Raw genomic sequence first — 16,749 nt, 5'->3', positions numbered from 1 at the left:
AAGGTACTTTATTTAGGCACCATTATTACCCACGGCAAAAGTGAAATTGAACAAAAACGCATTGACTCCACTGTGAACTTGCCCCTGCCGCATAATGTAAGTGCACTCCGCTCATTTTTAGGATTAGTGGGATGCTGCAGAAATTATATAGACGGTTTTGCAACCAAGGCCGCCCCGCTCTCAGAGCTTCTGAAAAAGAACACCCCATGGAATTGGCTTCCCCAGCAGACAGACGCCATAGACGATTTAAAACTCGCCCCAGGTACAGCTCCCACTTTACAAGTTCCACACCCCGCCTTGCCTTATGCCACAGAAGTAGCAACCACCGACCGAACCCTCTCAACAGTGCTCCTACAGGAACGCCATGAGCAATTAGGCCCGGTAGCCTATGCCTCTAGAGTTTTAGACCCCGTAGAACAAGGATTTTCTGCCTGTGAATGACACTTGCTTGCAGTCTTTTGGGCAGTCCAGTACTTTGCCTACATTACAGGCCTCAACCCAGTCACGATATTAACCGAGCACCCCCCACCCCAACTGTTGTTAGACGGCAAACTAAAGGATGGTTCAGTTAGCCAGATCAGAGCAGCTCGCTGGACACTCTTATTACAAGGCAGGGATATTTCTGTGAAACGCACCAAGACCCACACGTCCTGAGCAGACAATTTACAATACGCAGGGACCCCACATGAAGGCCAGATAATTACAGCCACACACCCCACAGGACCCTTTGTTCCCAAATCGTTACAAGAACGTGTAAATGGTGAGACACAAAGTTCCCAAGACACAGGGGACACAGTAAAGATCTATGTAGATGGCTCCTCCATTGTTGAGGATGGAGTAAGGATCACAGGATGCGAGATTTACATGGAGGATTCACAGGGACGCCCACTAGAAGAGGTATCTTTAAAATTACCCGGCCACTTGGGTTCACAGGCAGCCAAACTGGCAGCCATAACTTATGTAATTGACCACCCAAACTCCTTTCCAACGCCTGCGGACATACGCTCCGACTACTTGTATGTCTGCAACAGTCTAACAGAATTCCTTCCCCTATGGGAATCTCGAGGTTTTGTATCCACCGACGGAAAACCCCTACCATCCGCCCCTCTCCTGAAACATATTCTTAAGAAAGCCACCGGCCGCACATACGGCATCATTAAAGTCAAGAGCCATCACCACACCTCCCCCCCCCCCCCCCCCCGGGAATCGCTAGACCGACACCTTAGCTAACGCTGGATCACGCACTGGCAACCCCCGAGTGTGAACAGATACATTCAATCCAGGTCTCCCAAACAAATATTGAGGATTTATCACAGGCACAGAAAGCAGACGACTCCCTTAAACAGATACTGAACGGCACAACCGCAGCCCCCTATGATAAATGGAAGGACACACTCGCAATACAGGACGGAATAGTGTTAAAGGACGGAATTTATGTGGTCCCCACCCAAGACAGAAACCAGTTAATCTACCAATTCCATGACGGACACGGACATCAGGGAATAGGCACAACCATTGCCCATTTAAGACCCGTACCAGCCTCCCCGAACAGGCGCCGGAATGTGGCAACTAGGGGCTTTTCACAGTAACTTCATTTGAAGCCTACTTGTGACAGTAAGTGATTTTCATTTCATTTCATTTTTTTTTTAAGACCCTTGTGCTGGTGGCCCAATTCAAAAAGCGATGTCACACATTATGTAGACAATTGCCTCATTTGCGTCCAGAACAATCCAGAACATTATGCAAAGAAGGGACAATTAAGACACACCCAACCTGTAGAAGGCCTCCGGACAAATCTGCAAATTGATTACATTGGTTCCCTCCCCTCCTGCAGAAATGGTTTCAAGTACGTACTAGTCGTCATCGATACATTTACAAAATGGGTCGAAGCATTCCCCACACGTTCAAACACGGCAAAAGCCACCCCAAAAATGTTGACCCAACAGATCTTTACGCCCTGGGCTCTTCCACGCAGCATTGAGTCAGATCAAGGTTCCCACTTTACCGGCAGAGTAATGCAAAATGTTATGACCATTTTCGGTATCAAACAAAAATTCCACATAGCCTACCACCCCCAGTCAAGCGGCATAGTAGAGCACATGAACCGCACTTTAAAAACGACCATTAGGAAAACGGTACAGCAGAACAATTCCACTTGGGACACGGAACTACCCTTTGCTCTCATGATTATCAGGAACACAGTTTCCAGTTCCACAGGTTTCACCCCCCACACCCTTATGACAGGGAGATCCATGAAAGGCATTGAATATTTATTAGGGCTCAATTTGGCAAATCCCGCAGTAGCCACGTTCACCCACGAAAAAGCAGTCCAACAGGTCACAGAAAACATTAAAGCGGCACAACTAACTGCTGCTGTCTGACTAGGCACTAGGAAAAAGCAGAGTAAAGCCAGCTTTGACAAAAAGGTTCATCCCGATAGAGTATACAGTTGTCCAGCAAGTTATGAATCTTGTTGTACAACCCCAGCTCCTTCCTGGCCCATAAATTTGCAGGCCCCTACTCCATCTCTGACAAAGTAAGACCCTCTGTGTACAAGATAGCGAACCCCAACGGTAAGACTGGTTGGTTCCACATCAACCAACTCAAACTCTACGGATCACAACGTAGCCACGCCCACCACTTAGCCTTGGTAATGGGAGAGGATGACGCTCTGCCCACTGACGATTCAGCCTGATGCCCGCTCCGACCCTCCCCCTCAGGACGACACTCTCCCCTCGACTCCGCCCATACTCACAGGTTTCAACCTCGAACTTGACTCTGATGAGAGCCTCCCGGATTTGACTACCTAGCACCCTCTCCACCATCAGCTACCCCAGCCCCCGGAACAACGCCTTGGATTTTCTCGACCCCTTGTACGACCGTCTCCGCACAACGACTCTTCCTACGCCCGCTCCTGACAATGTTGCTTCCACTTCCAGTACACAAGTTCCAGGCTACACACCGCCACACGACAACCCCGATACTCCCTTTTGGCACCGTGACAATTCCTGCAGGTTGGTAAGACATGACGAATCGGACCACCCACAGGCCTACAAGGCTACCACCCGGAATGTGCAGACACGAGTCTGGCAACCAGGAGAAGGTGATGATTTAAGCGATGAGCCCCTTCTGGGAAATGATTTAACAGTACTGATGCACGCAAATATTTGAGGTGTCCAGATGATAAGAAACGGACACTGTCTAAGAATTAAGGTGTCCAAATTTCTGATGGAGCCTGCCTGTCTTCTTGTTTTAACCTCCTCTTCTCTCCAACACATGGTTTTAATCTATGTCGGCCTGACACTCAGTTATACAGTCATAATTACTCCTCTGATTCAACCGTCAGGCACGGTCTACTGACCAATAGCAATTGAAGGCACTACACTATGACTACAAATTCTTTCTGTTCATCCCAGTCACCCAGATAGGATGGATCCCTGCCCTACCTGAGGGCCCCAAAATTAACCAGTCAATCACGCTCGTGTAGTGGAGTAACGGCACTAATCCCCGCCCTACCCGGGGATCCCACCCATTCTTGTCCCGCAGCGGCCCATACGCACCCCACGTCTCACATCATGCTCTCTGGAATGGTTCACTACACCCTTTTACTGCTTTGGGCAGGTCTTGAATCTCCCTTTCCGCTCCAACTCTAAACCCTTCTTTCTTCCAGACCCCTTCAGGTCACCTCCAAATGCTATTTACACATAAAAACACAACGGTTGCTGATCACTGTTGCTACCTCTGAGCCGCTGGGACGAAACTCTATAAAACTTGCTGCCCTGAAATTCGGCTGGTTAAGCAAAGCCTCAACCTCCCATGGTTGCCAGTAAAGATGGAGCATGGTTGAAGAAAGCATCTGCCCACTCCTCACATCGACCACACAAGCTGTGAGACACTTGAATACTTGAATTGAGACACTTGGATTAGTACCTCTCCAAATTTAAAAACAAAACAAAATGGGGGAGTCACACATGGTGACAATCATAAAGGGAAATTGGAACCAAGAGGGAGAGATTAACACACACAGATATTAACCAACGATACTGACATGATACTATGCTTGATTCTAAAGGATTACACAGAAACCAGACACCGCAGGATGAACCCAGCCCCCATGATCACCATCTGGATAGTTGCCACACTTACCGAACTCCAAGCACAAGATACCCAAGACTTTCCACAGCCCGGCGGTCTGTGGTACTGTCCCCCAGATGCAGGGGAATGTGAGAGTGGCACCCTTTGGGTGCGCAAGAACAGAAGCATCATATTTGGGTGCAATAACCAAGGACAATTTACAGAAAGCCCAACGGGTCCACATCATAATGTTACATTAGCGCAACCAGAACAGAAGATTGGTAGGAACTTACAAATGAAGGGTGCCCCGAAATTGGATGTTTAAATAAAATTGCAGGGAACACAATAAGGATCGGACAAAATTGCCCCGGGACATCCACTAAGGTAATTTGGCAATACACATAATTAGAGTAGGACCTAAGCCAGCCCCGAGCGACACCACCCCACAGACCACCTCCAGTCAGGATACCACACAACAACTGGTAGAGATAGAGATCAAAACCCCCACCTGGTGGGAAGGCATTGCAAAATGGAACCCACTCTCATACATAACAGAGACCCTCCTCCTGATTTCAGTAATCTACAGTGTAGTCCTCACATTCTGTAAATGGAAGGCAAAAGCCTCCCGGCCCCCTATATACACAGTTCGAGCCCCCTGTTTGGAATCCAATAGAACTCTACTAAGAATGTACAACTTACAAATCTGTGATAACCGCTGCTAAATGGACCCTTTATACCTCTGTACCGATGAAATGTGATAAGACGAAAGAATGTGGTACTGCTGTTTAAGTTTGTAGATTTTGTGTTAGAGATAACTTCTTTAGGTAAAACCAGCAGCATGAGTGTAGTTTAGAAAGTTCAGTTAGAAACCAACTGTTTTATATGTTAATTTAAGTTGAAATGTTTTATATGGATCTGATTTTAGGAATGAAATAGCTATTAGCAGTGAATTGTTTTAATGAATGTATGTAATATTAATGAATTAGGTAAAATTGTACAATACATTTAGGACAGAGTAGAGTAGGACCTGAACTGACTGACCAGTGCCGGCTTGATAAGGTAGACTGCGGGATCAAGTCTGTGATCCACCACGCTTCGCGTTAAGGACCAAGAGGACGGAATGTAGCCATGTAAAATGGCCACCTGCAAAGGACCATGGGAATTGTGGTCAATTAGGGACACAGACAGGTACACCGCCTCTGTGTGTTGTGCAAAGAAAGCAGACTTGGCTGAAACTTGTATCCATTAAGAGTCGATCACCATTTCCCCCAGGACAATAGAGTTTGAATCAAGGAGTTACAACAGTAGCAGACTAACCGGCGCCCCCCCCCCCCCACTTATTTGGAAAGGCCTACTGCCTGGGCAATGATAGCTGGGACCCGCCCAGCTATCGAGGTATCCACCCCCTAATTGGCTGAGATCGATGAGGGTGATTGAAAACCCTATCGATCCATTGGACGCAGAGTAAGGACCACCCAAAAGGGCGCAAAAGAGACAAAGAATAAAAAGCCCTGCGCCCTAGAGATTGATCTCTTTTGAGACCAGCCTGTGTGTGACCAATTGCAGCAGAACAACAAAGTTCAAGGACCCGCAGCCATTCCTGAAGGACGAGCCCAGCTGAGACAAACCCAACCACTTCCAAACCGACCACGTGGACCCGGATAAAGGCCTTATCTTGCACAGTGCCGGTCACTCGAAGTTAAGTAAAGGTCATCTTAGTCGTTAGGTGTAGTTTAGTACGGAGACGTGTGTTATTGCATAGAGATACAAGTCTTGTGTTATTAATAAACTGTGTTTTTGAGCTAACATATTGGTTGAATGGTCATTTGGTCGATATAAGAAACAGCTTGTGGTTCACCCCAAAGTAAAGAAGGCAACAGTCCTATGTTTTTTCATGTATGGAATAATCTGTCTTGACTGTACACAGAACAATACTTTTCACTGTACTTCGGTACACGTGACAATAAATCAAATTCAATTCAATCTTTTTGTTTTTTTTAAATTCCCTCTAAAAATGTCTTGTGTTCCTCCCAATCTGCTGTTGGAAGCACAACAGAAGATGGGTGAAAACCCCAACGGCAATTCAGGAGAATCCTTCCCCAGGAAATCGCCAACATATACTTTTATTTTAGAAATACATTTAATTGATTTGGCTGCATTTAAATACATTAGCATTTCTGAACTATCATTCTTCACCAGCTTGCCGGTTAACGATTAACCAGGGCTTGAAATTAATGGTGTGCCTTTATCAACTTTGGATTCACTATTGTTTTTAAACACTTGTGCTCAACACACAAATCTGGACACAATCTGTTCATTGTCTTTGGACTCAATTAACAGCATCTCCCTGGGGAATGATGGCAATATAACTTAAAAGATAAGATCAGTTGGCAGACAGGCTAATCTGAGAATGTTTCTCTAAAGTGGTGGGTTTTGGTCTTGGAATGTAACAACACCGGATTTTTATTTTCTTCCCCCATGTAATTCAACGCAACATTTCGCTGTCTCACATAAATGCCAGCAACATTTATTCGCAGTTCATTTAGTTGTTTGCCTATAATCCAGTCACTAAGAGGCCAAGGAGGTATGCGGTGGTCACTGCAACTGTTGATTTAACTCTGCATGGGGGGCGGGGGGGGTTGGAGGTGCTGAGTGTCGACAGAAACTCTCAATAAACTGTGGCTTTTCACCTTACTGACCACTACATTGCAGTCTTTTACTCTCAGCTTTTCTTTGTTGATGCACGTCGGTGTGTATCTGACAAGGTGCAACAAAATGTGAGCTATGAATCAGTTACCGATGATGTTTGGTGAGTCAAGACTAACAATTGTTGCTTTTCTTAGGATTCTCTAAGATACTGGTGAACCGAATGGAAGTAAATCAATTTGTGAAACATAAGATGTAAGACGCTCATGGTGTTTTAACTATCTAGCTTGTTAAACTGGGTTGCACAGGAGCTTAAACCAGTACTGCAGCTCCTGCATTTGAGTTTGAACAAAATCAAGAATAATGTTATTTCTGAGAATTTTGTATGGTTGGTCGGTGCATTAGAAGACATGCTGCAGGGCTGTGTTTGGCAAAAAACTGAGTTACATTTGATTGAGTGTTTTATTTACAAGATTGCTATCCGTGCACAAAAAGGTACATGGAACATTAGCTGAAACAAAGGCCAAACAGTTTTGGTTCACTATCTTTACTTAACAGTGCAGAATAAATGCAGAAAAATGATAAGGAAAGTCAGCAATGAGTATATTAACACATGACAAAATTAAATATTTTCAATGTGATCCCTTTTTAGCCGCAGGAAGTTCTATTTAGCCATCTATTCATTTTAATTCAACTGTAGTATAATTATCAATAAATGAAAACAAATATTCTAAGTCTTCAAGATCTTTTAAAATCATAAATGAAGATTAAGGACCTATTGAAAGTTTAAAAGTCAAGGTTCGTTTCTGCTGTGGTGTTCTCTAGTGAGATCTGATAGTGGTCAGAATGAGATCTTTGGAAGAATTGCAAGGTAATTATTAACGGAGTCTCTGCATAATGATTATATGAGTCTGCAATTATTATTAGAAACTATTAATACATATCTGAAGATAATTTTGAGGGTGTTTTTCATGGCTGTAATTTAAAAATATATACATTTTTAATCAACATTTTTCCATTTTTTACATAATACAAAACAAAAGAACAGAACCAAACAGAGTAAGAACCCCTAATCCCACCGACCATCCCCAATAACCTAATCCCACCTTTACCAAACACATAACCCTTCCCCCCTTTTCCTGCAGCAGGAGTTCAGGGAGCTAGGCAGAAAGTTAAAAGACAGGACCTCTAGGGCTGTAATCTCGGGATTACTCCCTGTGCCACGTGCCAGTGAGGCTAGAAATAGGAAAATAGAGCAGCTAAACACGTGGCTAAACAGCTGGTGTAGGAGGGAGGGTTTCCGTTATCTGGACCACTGGGAGCTCTTCCGGGGCAGGTGTGACCTATATAAGAAGGACTGGTTGCATCTAAACTGGAGAGGCATAAATATCCTGGCCGCGAGGTTTGCTAGTGTCACACGGGAGGGTTTAAACTAGTATGGCAGGGGGGTGGGCACGGGAGCGATAGGTCAGAAGGTGAGAACATTGAGGGAGAACTAGGGAATAGGGACAGTGGGCTCTGAGGCAGAGCAGACAGAGAGAAGTTGCTGAACACAACGGGTCTGGTGGCCTGAAGTGCATATGTTTTAATGCAAGAAGTATTATGGGTAAGGCAGATGAACTTAGAGCTTGGATTAGTACTTGGAACTACGATGTTGTTGCCATTACAGAGACCTGGTTGAGGGAAGGGCAGGATTGGCAGCTAAACGTTCCAGGATTTAGATGTTTCAGGTGGGATAGAGGGGGATGTAAAAGGGGTGGCGGATTTGCACTACTGGTTAGGGAGAATATCACAGCTATACTGCGGGAGGACACCTCAGAGGGCAGTGAGGCTATATGGGTAGAGATCAGGAATAAGAAGGGTGCAGTCATAATGTTGGGGGTTTACTACAGGCCTCCCAACAGCCAGCGGGAGATAAAGGAGCAGATAGGTAGACAGATTTTGGAAAAGAGTAAAAACAACAGGGTTGTGGTGATGGGAGACTTCAACTTCCCCAATATTGACTGGGACTCACTTAGTGCCAGGGGCTTAGACGGGGCGGAGTTTGTAAGGAGCATCCAGGAGGGCTTCTTAAAACAATATGTAGACAGTCCAACTAGGGAAGGGGCAGTACTGGACCTGGTATTGGGGAATGAGCCCGGCCAGGTGGTAGAAGTTTCAGTAGGGGAGCATTTCGGGAACAGTGACCACAATTCAGTAAGTTTTAAAGTGCTGGTGGACAAGGATAAGTGTGGTCCTAGGATGAATGTGCTAAATTGGGGGAAGGCTAATTATAACAATATTAGGCGGGAACTGAAGAGCATAGATTGGGGGCGGATGTTAGGGGATATCAACATCTGACATATGGGAGGCTTTCAAGTGTCAGTTGAAAGGAATTCAGGACCGGCATGTTCCTGTGAGGAAGAAGGATAAATACGGCAATTTTCGGGAAGCTTGGATAACGAGAGATATTGTAGGCCTCGTCAAAAAGAAAAAGGAGGCATTTGTCAGGGCTAAAAGGCTGGGAACAGACGAAGCCTGTGTGGAATATAAGGGGCGTCATTCTCCGACCCCCCGCCGGGTCGGGGAATGGCCGTTGGCCGCCGTGAATCCCGCCCCCGCCCCCGCCGAAGTCTCCGAAGGGAGAAAAGTCGGCGGGGCGTTAATGGCGCTGCTGCCGCGGAGAATGTCACGGGTCTGCGCAAGGCAGCCGATTTTCGGCCTGCCGATATTCTCCCTTCCGGATGGGCCGAAGTCCCGTCGACGTGATGACCGTTCACGTCGACGTGAATCAAACCTCCTTTTCATCGGCGTGACCCGGTGCTCCAGGCTCACGCCGACCAGCGAGGAGGTGAGTAACGGCCTGGGGGGTTGGCTCTGGGCAGGCGATGGCGTGGCCGCAGACTGATTGCGTGAGGAGAGGTGTGTCTCGGTTTGTGTGTGTGTGTGTGTGCGGTGGGGGGGGGGGTGGTGGGTGGTTAGAGTAGGCTGGGCTCCGGGGGAGTGCCGGGAGGGGGTCCGTGCCGGGGTGGAGGTTGGGGGTTAGGGGGGGTCCGTGCTGGGGTGGAGGTTGGGGAGGGGGTCCGTGCCGGGGTGGAGCTTGGGGGTTGGGGGGGGGTCCGTGCTGGGGTGGAGGTTGGGGGTTGGGGAGGGGGTCCGTGCCGGGGTGGAGGTTGGGGGGGGGGGTCCGTGCTGGGGTGGAGGTTGGGGAGGGGGTCCGTGCCGGGGTGGAGGTTGGGGGGGGGTCCGTGCTGGGGTGGAGGTTGGGGAGGGGGTCCGTGCCGGGGTGGAGGTTGGGGAGGGGATCCGTGCCGGGGTGGAGGTTGGGGGTTGGGGGGGGGGTCCGTGTCGGGGTGGAGGTTGGGGAGAGGGTCCGTGCCGGGGTGGAGGTTGGGGGTGGGGGGGGGGGGGTCCGTGCCGGGGTGGAGGTTGGGGGTTGGGGGGGGTCCGTGCCGGGGTGGAGGCTGGGGGGGGGGTCCGTGCTGGGGTGGAGGTTGGGGAGGGGGTCCGTGCCGGGGTGGAGGTTGGGGGTTGGGGGGGGGTCTGTGCTGGGGTGGAGGTTGGGGGTTGGGGAGGGGGTCCGTGCTGGGGTGGAGGTTGGGGGTTGGGGGGGGGGGTCCGTGCCGGGGTGGAGGTTGGGGGTTGGGGGGGGTCCGTGCCGGGGTGGAGGTTGGGGGGGGGTCCGTGCTGGGGTGGAGGTTGGGGGTTAGGGGGGGTCCGTGCTGGGGTGGAGGTTGGGGAGGGGGTCCGTGCCGGGGTGGAGGTTGGGGGTTGGGGAGGGGGTCCGTGCTGGGGTGGAGGTTGGGGGTTGGGGAGGGGGTCCGTGCTGGGGTGGAGGTTGGGGGTTGGGGGGGTCCGTGCTGGGGTGGAGGTTGGGGAGGGGGTCCGTGCCGGGGTGGAGGTTGGGGGTTGGGGGGGGTCCGTGCTGGGGTGGAGGTTGGGGGTTGGGGAGGGGGTCCGCGCTGGGGTGGAGGTTGGGGGTTGGGGGGGGTCCGTGCTGGGGTGGAGGTTGGGGGGGGGGTCCGTGCCGGGGTGGAGGTTGGGGGTTGGGGAGGGGGTCCGTGCAGGGGTGGGTGATGGGAGGGCAAATGAGTTGGTCCACCTGGCCAGGTGCCAGCCTCCAACAGTTGGACCCATGCGGTCCATGCCACCTGGCTGGGGGGAGGAGGGGATATGGGCAATGATGACATGTCGTCGTTCCCCTCCCCCCCACCAGGCCGTCATGTTTTCAGACCATCCAGCGATGTTGGCCGCCGTGGTGGCAGCCGCTCATGTCTATGTTGCCCTGGATGAGGAGGAGGAGGAGGAGGAGCGTGCCAGAGAGGCGGCGCAGGCTGCCGCAGAGGGGCAGGCGGCAGCCGCCCAGGCTGGAGGGACACCTGACCGACAGGACGAGGAGGGGGAGGAGGACGTCGCGGCCCCACGGCAACGGAGGCACCCGAGGGCGCCCCGTGTGTACCGGCCCCGGCAGTCATACCAGGACCTCACGGACCGGGAATGCAGGAGGAGACTCCGGATGAGCCGGGAAACCGTGGCACACATCTGCCACCTGCTGGCACACCTGTCACCGGGTGGCACTGGCGGGGGACACCCTCTCCCCGTGTCCGTCAAGGTTACGGTGGCCCTGAACTTTTATGCAACGGGGTCATTCCAGGCACCGAGTGGGGACCTGTCCGGCATATCGCAGACATCGGTGCATCGGTGCATCCGGGCAGTGACAGGTGCCCTTTATGCCATGGCGCACCGCTACATCCGCTTCCCCGTGGACCGGGCCAGCCAAGATGCCCGGGCCGTGGGCTTCTCTGCCGTTGCCGGGTTCCCCATGGTCCAGGGCGCGATCGATGGGATGCACGTCGCCGTGCGGCCACCTGCAGAGAACAGGGCCGTGTTCACTAATAGGAAGGGGACCTATTCAATGAACGTACAGGTGGTCTACGACCACCGCATGATGATCCTGCACGTCTGCGCCCGTCACCCAGGCAGTGTACACGACTCATTCGTGTTGTCGCGGTCATCCATCCCCGGCATGTACGAGGGACGCCATCCCCGGCTGAGGGGCTGGTTGCTGGGCGACAGGGGCTACCCATTGCGATCGTGGCTGATGACGCCTATACGGAGAGCCCAACCTCCCCGACAGTTCCTCAGAACTGGTAACCACCCCTCCAGGAACATTTCCCCTATTCTTTCCAACTCCTTCCCCTCCCACTCCCGAATGTGACATTGAACCTCGCAGGCTCAAACATATGCCCGGGTAAGCATTTGGAGGGGCGGAGAATCCCCAGGGGGAAACGCGAATCCCGCCCCGCCGCCCCGGCGCCGGCTGCCCTATTTTCTGGCGCCATTTTTCGGGCGGCGTTGGGATTCCCACCATACAGTTTGGGGGCCGTTAACAACGGCATCCCCCCCCCCCCCGCCCATTCTGCGGGCCCCAATGGGCCTAGCGGCCGTCCAGTTTTGGCCAGTCCCGCCGGTGTGAATTACTCACCTCACGCACGGCGGGACCAGGCAGGTAAGTATGCGGGAGAGGTCCTCAGGGGGGCGCGGGGGGTCTGACCCCAGGGGGGGACTTCTTTCCTCCATTCCGGGCCCCTGTAGGGCTCCGCCATATTGCCCCGGGGCCGATGCGGAGAAGAGAACCCCCGCGCATGCCTGGAAATACGCCGGTCGGTCCGCGCATGCGCGAACTCGTGACGTCCCTTCGGCGCCGGCTGGAGCGGCGCCAACCCCTCCGGAGAATTCAGATTCCTTACTTTCGGAATCTGTTGACGCCGGAGTGGTAGGCGCCAGTTTTCCCGCCGGCATGGGGACTTAATCCGCAGAAGGGAGAATCCTGCCCATGATTCACAAATCGGAACCAGCTTTGATGCAACGCTTAATTTAAAATGCTGCCTAAATTGTCTCCATATCTTTAAGGTAGAGGCAACCATTGGATTGGCCGAATAGTTCACTCGTGAGAACAGGAGCGAGGCCGTCGCTATTGGCCTCAGACCAGACCCTCCACATGACTTTGATTCCATCTGCGCCCACTAGCTCCCCGGTCACTACACCAACCCAACACCTTCTCCAGAATATCCGGCGAGTAATAATGGGTGGAATTCTCCGACCCCCCCCCGCCGGGTCGGAGAATCGGCGAGGCGCTGCGTGAATCACGCCACGCCGCCCCGCTGCCGGGATGCAAGTTTCTGCAGAATGGGGAATCGGCACCATCGGCTCTGGCGTGGTCGGCAGGGCGCCGGTCAGGGTACGCGCCTATTCTCCGGCCCAGATGGGCCAGGCGGCCGTCACAAGAAGTCCGAGTCCCGCCGGAGCCATTGTAACATCCTCTGAACCGGCGGAACCTTGGCATTGAAGGAACCTTGGCATTGAAGGGTCCGGGGGCGGCCTGTGGGGGGGGGAGGGGGGTCCGACCCCCGGGGGGGGGGCCTCGTAGTGGGCTGGCCCGCGATCGGGGCCCACTGATTGGTGGGCCGGCCTCTCTCGCTGGGGGCCTCCTTTCCTCCGCACCGGCTCCTGTAGCCCTGCGCCATTTGGCATCGGGGCCGGCGCGGGGAAGAAGGGCACTGCGCATGCGTTAGTTGCTGCCGGCCCAACTGCGCATGTGCGGACCCCGCGGCGCCACATTCACGCCAGGATCGGCAGCTGGAGTGGTGTGGGCCACTCCAGCGCCATGCTAGCCCCCTGTGCGCCGGAGAATGGGGCCCGGAACGGGCGCGACGCCGGAGTAAAACACTCCCGTTTATACGCCGGCATCGACACTTAGCCGCCTGATGGGAGAATCCCGCCGAAGATATCAGGTTTGGCAACACCAAACCCCCCGACTGTCTATCCCTTTGAAGGACTGTCCTCCAAATCCTTGCGGTCTTGTCCGCCCATATAAAGGTCATAATCAATTTTTTGACTCCCCAAAAAGGATTTAGGGAGAAAGATCTGCAAATACTGGAACAAGAACAAAAATCGAGGCAAAATGTTCACCTTGACGAACTGAACCCTGCCCGCCAAAGACAGGAAGATTGCCCTACCTCTGCAGATAATTCCTGACCCTGCCTACCAGGCTCGTATGGTTCATCTTACCGAGCCGGGCCCAATCTAGAGCCACCTGGACCCCAGATACCTAAAGTTGGAACCAGCCACTGGAACAGTGGCACCCGTACATTGACTCCCGTCCTCGGGGAATTAACCGGGAAGTACTCACTTTTATCCAAGTTTACCCTGAAAAAGAGCCAAAGTGCCACAGCAGCCTCATTATTTCACCCATGGTGGGGATCGGGTCCGTCACATACAGTAAGAGATCATCATCATACAAGGACACCCTATGCTCCACCCCTCCCCTCATTATCCTCCTCCATTTACCTGAAGTCCTCAGGGCACTCGCCAATGCAAACAAGAAGGGGAACATGGGGCACCCCTGTCTCGTTCCCCTGTTTAACTGGAAATATACCGAGCTCATGTTATTTGTGGGGACACAGGCTTTCGTACAACAATCATACTCAGGACATAAATTTGGGCCCCAACCCAAACTTCTCCAATAGTGCAAACAAATACCCTCATTCTACTCTATCTAATGCATTCTCACCATCTGTTGTCAGGATTTCCTCTGGTTCTAGCCCCTCTGAAGGGGCAACACCACATTTAACAATCTCTGCACAGTAGACGACAATTGCTGGCCTTGAACAAAACCCGTCTGATCCTCCCCAATAACTTGAGGGAGTCGCTGCTCCAGCCTCAGTGCCAACATCTTGGCCAATATCTTAGCATCTACGTTTAGTAATGAAATAGGGCGGTACATCCCCCATTCCACTGGGTCCTCTTCCTTTTTTAAAAGAAGTGAAATGGACGCTTGCATCAGCTTCCAGGTAGGGAAACCCACGTTACCGAATCCTCAAACATCTCCACCAATAATGGTACCAACTGTCCTGCAAACGTGTTATAAAATTCCACTTGGCACCCATCCAGCCCCGGGGCTTTACCCATCTACATTCATCCTATTACTGTCACGACTTCTTCCACACCCAATGGCACTTTCAACCCTTCACACTCTTCATCCTCCACCTTGGGACACTCTAACTACTCCAAGAACTCTCTCATACCTGACCCCTCCCTGCGCTGCTCTGACCTATAAAGGTTCTACAAATGCCCCATTGACTTTGTCCAGCGTAGACACCAGCCTGTCACCCAATCTCTCAGATGGCCGCCTGCCTCCTCAACTGGCATGCCAAGAGACGACTAACCATCTCTCCAGACTTGTATATAAGCCCCCCTTTGAGCTCCGCAATTGGCACACCGCCTTAACTTGGGGTTGTGTCACTCGAGGATCTGCCATCTACCTCCAAGATCTGATCTACCAATCTTTGGCATTACTCCCTTGCCTTCCTGTCCATATGCAAGACTATCTCCCCTCTAACCACTGCTTTCAGCACCTCCCACAAAACTGAGGATATAACAAACCATTCTTATTAAACCCCACATACTCATAGAATCATAGAATCCCTACTGTGCAGAAGGAGGCCATTCGGCCTGTCAGGTCTGCACTGATCCTTGGAAAGAGAACCCTAGTCGCCACATTCCGGCGTCTGTTCGGGTACACTGAGGGAGAATTCAGAATGTCCAAATTACCTAACAGCATGTCTTTCGGGACTTGTGGGAGGAAACTGGAGCCCCTGGAGGAAACCCACGCAGTCACGGGGAGGACATGGAGACTCCACACAGCCAGTGACCCAATGCCGAGAATCGAACCTGGGACCCTGGAGCTGCGAAGTGACAGTGCTACCCACTGTGCTACCGTGCTGCCTATTGTTGTATCTGTAAAACCTCAGATACTTCGACCAGTATTTTCATCAAAGTTTTACCTAGGTGTCTTTTAATAGCGAGGAGAACAAAGGATAAACACAAGTATAAATTCAACAATCTTTAGTAAACATACAATTAACTCGAAATATATAATACTAGAAACACCCAAGATTGGGTTATACTACCTGAAACGTCATCAAGAAGGTGAGTCTCACTGGCAGCTTCTTCCTTCCTTTCTTCTCAGGTGTCTCGATTGCCTCTGCCTGGAGCCTTCCCTGCAGATGTGCCTCGGGTGCCTGTTTTATCCCCCTCCCTTTGTGCCTCTTTGCCATTTCCTCTGGCTTTCTGCCAATGAGGCCTCAGGAGGGGTCTCAGCACCCAATGGTCTGATTGATGCCCGTTTGACAGGGCGTCTGAGCCCGACCCAGGTGTTCGCTGTTGGTGGTGTAGTCTGCACATAACCTGTTCCCATATAAAGTAACAGCGGGAACTCTGGGAGTCTGGCTCAATCTAGGCTGTAGATAATAGACTGGTGGATATAAAAAACTTCTCCCGCACATCTCCACTGAACCTTTCCCCCCCTCACCTTGAACTTGTGCCCCCTTGTAATTTTCAATTCCGGCCTGGGAAAAAGCTTCCAACTGTTCACCCTATCTATACCCCTTATAATTTTATAAACTTCCATCAGGTCGTCCCTCAGCCTCCGTCTTTCTAGGGAGAACAATTCCAGTTTATTCAATCTCACCTCATAGCTAATATCCACCATACCAGGCAACATCCTGTTAAACATTTTCTGTACTCTCTCCAAAGCCTCCACGTCCTTCTGGTAGTGTGGCGACCGGAATTGGACACAGAATTCCAAATGTGGCCTAACCAACATTCTATATAACTGTAGCATAATTTTCGAGCTTTATACTCTATACCCCGTCCTATGAGGGCAAGCATGCCATATGCTTTCTTTACCACCATTTCCACCTGTGCTGCCACTTTTAAGGATCTGTGGACCTGCACGCCCAGATCTCCCTGTGCCTCTATGCTCCTGATGGTTCTGCCATTTATTTTATAGCTCCCACCTGAATTGGATCTACCAAAATGCATCACCTCTCATTTGTCCGGGTTAAGTTCCATCTGCCATTTCTCTGCCCAATTTTGCAACCTATCTATATCCTGTTGTATTCTGTGACAATCTTCTTTACTATCCGCAACTCCTGCAATCTTAGTATCATCCGCAAACTTGCTAATCGGACCAGCTACATTTTCTTT

The 16,749-nt window shown here is 51.3% G+C and overlaps 1 protein-coding gene across 1 annotated transcript in view; it reads left to right on the top strand.

Annotated features, from left to right (window-relative positions):
* Positions 1–6,769: 6,769 nt before the first annotated feature.
* Positions 6,770–16,749, top strand: part of galnt3 (UDP-N-acetyl-alpha-D-galactosamine:polypeptide N-acetylgalactosaminyltransferase 3 (GalNAc-T3)) — a 200,529-nt gene continuing 190,549 nt past the window's right edge. Inside the window, exon 1 of the mRNA XM_072473890.1 lies at positions 6,770–6,883. The gene's annotated coding sequence lies outside the window, so the exon portion shown is untranslated. The remainder of the gene's footprint in view (positions 6,884–16,749) is intronic.

This window comes from Scyliorhinus torazame, chromosome 2, assembly GCF_047496885.1.
Source record: "Scyliorhinus torazame isolate Kashiwa2021f chromosome 2, sScyTor2.1, whole genome shotgun sequence".
Classification (NCBI taxonomy): Eukaryota; Metazoa; Chordata; class Chondrichthyes; order Carcharhiniformes; family Scyliorhinidae; genus Scyliorhinus; species Scyliorhinus torazame.
Note: the sequence above shows the minus strand (reverse complement) of the source record. Positions and strands in the feature narration are given on the sequence as shown.